This window comes from Oratosquilla oratoria, chromosome 8 (genome assembly GCF_046742065.1).
Source record: "Oratosquilla oratoria isolate Oo_2021 chromosome 8, ASM4674206v1, whole genome shotgun sequence".
Taxonomy (NCBI): Eukaryota; Metazoa; Arthropoda; class Malacostraca; order Stomatopoda; family Squillidae; genus Oratosquilla; species Oratosquilla oratoria.
The window spans coordinates 21,023,429-21,027,747 of NC_134784.1; positions in this window are offsets into that span (position 1 = coordinate 21,023,429).

Genomic DNA, 4,319 nt, shown 5'->3' on the forward strand with positions numbered 1-4,319 from the left:
TGGGATGTAGGGTTGATGAAAAAGTATTGGGATGGTTTGGACACATATAATATATATATATATATATATATATATATATATATATATATATATATATATATATACATACATATATTAAACTTTTTAGCCCAACGTCGGAAAAGAAGACACTAATGTCAAAAGTTCTGTATATTTCAATAACTAACTGTGATCTTCTTCAAGCAGAATGACGGTGGGATAAAAAGTTTAATTTACTAATGTGCTACGACATTACTTTACTGTGATATATATATATATATATATATATATATATATATATATATAATATATATATATACATATATACATATATATATACATATATACATATATATATATATATATATATATATATTATATGTATTCTTTTTAATGAGAGCTGTTAAGGACTAAAAGTACAAAACAAATGTTCAGTATATATGCTAAGATAATGACTGGACGAGGCTAGTTGTAGGCGAGGTAGCCTCTCCATGGTCTTCCAGAACATGCAGAAGTCATCAGCAGCTTTTAGAACCACATTCGGTTCTTTATCGTGTGAAGCATAACCAAAGAGTAGCCATCACTTAAACCACCTCAAAATGGGCTGAAATCGAGCTGTCCCATCAACTGATCATGGTGATTTCTTTATCTATATTTTCATCGACCGGAAAATATGGATCACTAGAGTGGCTGGGAGTGGTTTACTCGGACCTTCACATAGATCTCTACAGGGAGAAACGTTGGATACCTCTCTGCATTATTAACAAGGGACTATTTTTAATATCAATAGATTATTATCGTGGGATGAGGAGAGTAGCTGTTGTTGTTTTCTATTCTTTGGCGAAAAAGACAAGAACCACAATTGAACTTAGTAAAGGTTTATGACAACAGATTTTTATAGTGGGACGTGGAGAGCAGCTGTTGTTGTTTGCTGTTCGTTGGTGAAAAAGACAAGAACCACAATTGAGCTTAGTAAAGATCTTGAGCCCAATCCGAATTAGAGGGCTTGTTCCAGAGCTCTGCACTTTGAGATGAAGATGAGAATATAAATATACGTATCAGAGTAGTGATTCTTTCTAAAGTCTATCTCACAATACCACCTTTTACAGGTACAATTTGTTAGCTCTATTACAAAATAGGAATGAATAAAGACTTAAAAACACGTAATGATAATAACAGTGATATCTTAAGCTAACTTAAGTTAAAAAAAAAAATTCAATCCTGCGTTCGTGATTACAGAAAATAAAGATTTTATCTGAAGGAAACACACAAAGGTTTCCTGGTGTGATAAGCGGAAAAATCTCTGAGAATGAGACGATAAAAATGCTCTCTAAGACTCTTTGGGTCTTTTCGAAAATTGTTATTGCAAGACCACAGCTTCTAAAGTGGCTTTGGATAGGTTAAGAAGAAATTATATTTGTAAGACTCTTCGACTGCTGGGCTGAATCAAGCAGGGAAATGTCATCGTTTCAAAAATTCTAAAATGGAAGTAAAATTCAAGATTGAATATCATGGGCGAGTTTCCGCTATATGTTTCCAGCATATGATGAACATGTTGACAGCATATCACCAACATGCACCATACGCGTTGCGTTGTGACAAACATTACACCAGCGTGTCAGAAATATGTCACTAACAATCATGTCGGCAATATACGAAGAACATATAAACAAAATATGATACCAAAATGATGATGATGATGATGATGATGATGATGATACTGATGATGATGATGATGATGATATGGTTTAACGTCACAAACTCCCCCCTATCGGAAGGCTAGAACGGTGCCCTTTACAGAGGACTTTGTAGCGTGGAATTTAATAAACCATGACCTTGGTTCAGCTTCGCCGGTGGTAGGATTCGAACCGCCATCCCCTCGACCTTCGCCGCTTATATGACCTAGCTTTCTTTTATGCCAGGAACTGGGACCCAATTTCTCAATCTTGGAGTTCTAGTTACTCTTCCCTAATGTATCTCTAGTGCAGCGTTTCTCGACCTTTTTATCCTTGCGTAACTTTTAAAATAAACCGCATGTCTCAAGGAACCCCTGTGTAAAAAAACGAAAAAAAAAACGCGTATACCATATCCTTCACATTTCATTTTCATCGTAATAATAGGTTATATAGGATGATGTCTATATTACAATATTACAATAACCAAGAATATGCCGTGCGTGTTTAATCATATCACGTATATGAAATTATATAAGAAGCTTATCTCACTTGTTCTCGCGGAACCCTTAGGGACCTTTTGCGGAACCACAGGGTTACGGGGAATCTTGTTTGAGAACGAGGTAGAGCAAATAACCACACATACAATAAACCAATCACAGCTTCACAATAATCTTAATCCTCAAAGTTAGCTGATAATTCACCTGAGTGTAAGCGCAGATGAAATATATCTAAAGGAGAGAATTCCACAGTCTACTAGTAGATTGGAATGGATCGTATCAAATGCCTCTTTAAAGAAACAAAAAATGTCTTTGCTCTTTTGAGGTTCTAGTATTGCGTGTTTTATTGAATATTGCTCGATGATTCCAATTGCACTTCTTTTCTTTTTCGATCAATATACTTGATAGAAAGAGTAACGATACTGATTCCGCGTTTTCTTTGGCAAGGGATAAATGAAGAACACGAAACTATACATCAACTACCCTATTGTGTTTTAAACAAGAAACCAACAAAACCAACAAGAGTTGACAAAAATACTAAGATGTATGGTCCCAGCTATTTACTCTCCATCACACAGTTTAAAAGACAGTCCATCTGAACGGGATCCTCTGAAGGCCACTAGGTTTGTTTACACACTATTTTGATCAATATTCATTTCTCAGCTAGAAATATGGAAATATCTTTCTCCATAGAGTCTATATTTGGGAATGAATATATATATATATACATATATATATATATATATATATGTATATGTACATATATATATGTATATATATTATATATATATTATATATATGTATATATTATAGCTTCTAGAAGCTATGTTTATCAGAGAATGTAGTCCTATCATTAACATCTAATGCAACATGACTTCTGTCATCGCTTTGTATAGCAGCACCAAGCTACTACCTAGCATGACCTCTCTCCGAAACCCCCCCCTCCACCTCCTCCTACCCCCTCCCTCCATCCTCCCCCCAACCGACCCTGCAACCCCTAACCCCCCAACCCCTCCCCCAACCCTCTTCTTCTCGTATTAATGAGATACCACCCCCGCCCCCTCTCCCGCCCTCCACCACCACCCAAGCCGGCTAGGTGCGTATATATGTCACCGAGCGAAGGGTTTTCTTCGTCATTTCATCGGACCTTTTAACTATTGTAAGTAACGGTCCCCATCTGCCATTGTATAGTGTTTATTTTGTGTGAATTTGCGCATTTATTGATATTTGCTTCTATATTTGTATAATTGGTTAGATTTACATGTTGTTTTCTATATTTCTGTACGTCATTATTATCTATGTTACAGAATTTCCTGAAGATGTCTCTTTGTTAGACGAAACGTTGAAATAAATGAATCATTTTGGCAACTTGGTATATGCCCACCCTCTAAATGGCAGAATATTGGTTAGAAAACTGGAGAATACTCACAAGAAGATCAACAACCTCACTAACGCTGTCGATTTTAACAATGCATGCATATATATATATATATATATATATATATATATATATACCATGCACCGTTCCCAAGCGGCCCATATTTAAACCCATGTTGTCTGTACACCATTGTCAATTGTGAATCATGTAGCTTTGAAAATTGTGACTTTTCTCTTGTAACCATTCTGAAGATGACTCCCTGAAGTCGAAACGTTAAATTAAATATGGAAGAATTTGGAAGGCTTGTATTTGCCCACCCTCCTGAAATGAGACCTACTGTGAGGAAAATTGAAAATCTCAGTAAGAAGATTAACCAGTGCCAAAATGCTGTTGTGTTTAACTCCGTGTGTATTAGTGAGAATCTGCGCCCTAAATATACAATATATATATATATATATATATATATGTATATATATATATATATATATATATGTTGAAGAATGGAAGACAAATGAGTGGAAGGGTGGTGAGTTAAACACAGAGAACAGTTGGAGTTTTATTCACTGACGTTTCGTCCTTACCAGGACATTCACTGACGTTTCGTCCTTCACTGTATGTACTTTGAGAATGTCCTGGTAAGGACGAAACGTCAGTGAATAAAACTTAACTGTTCTCTATGTTTAACTCGCCACCCTTCCACTCATATATATATGTACACACACACACACATATATATATATATATATATATATATATATATATATATATATA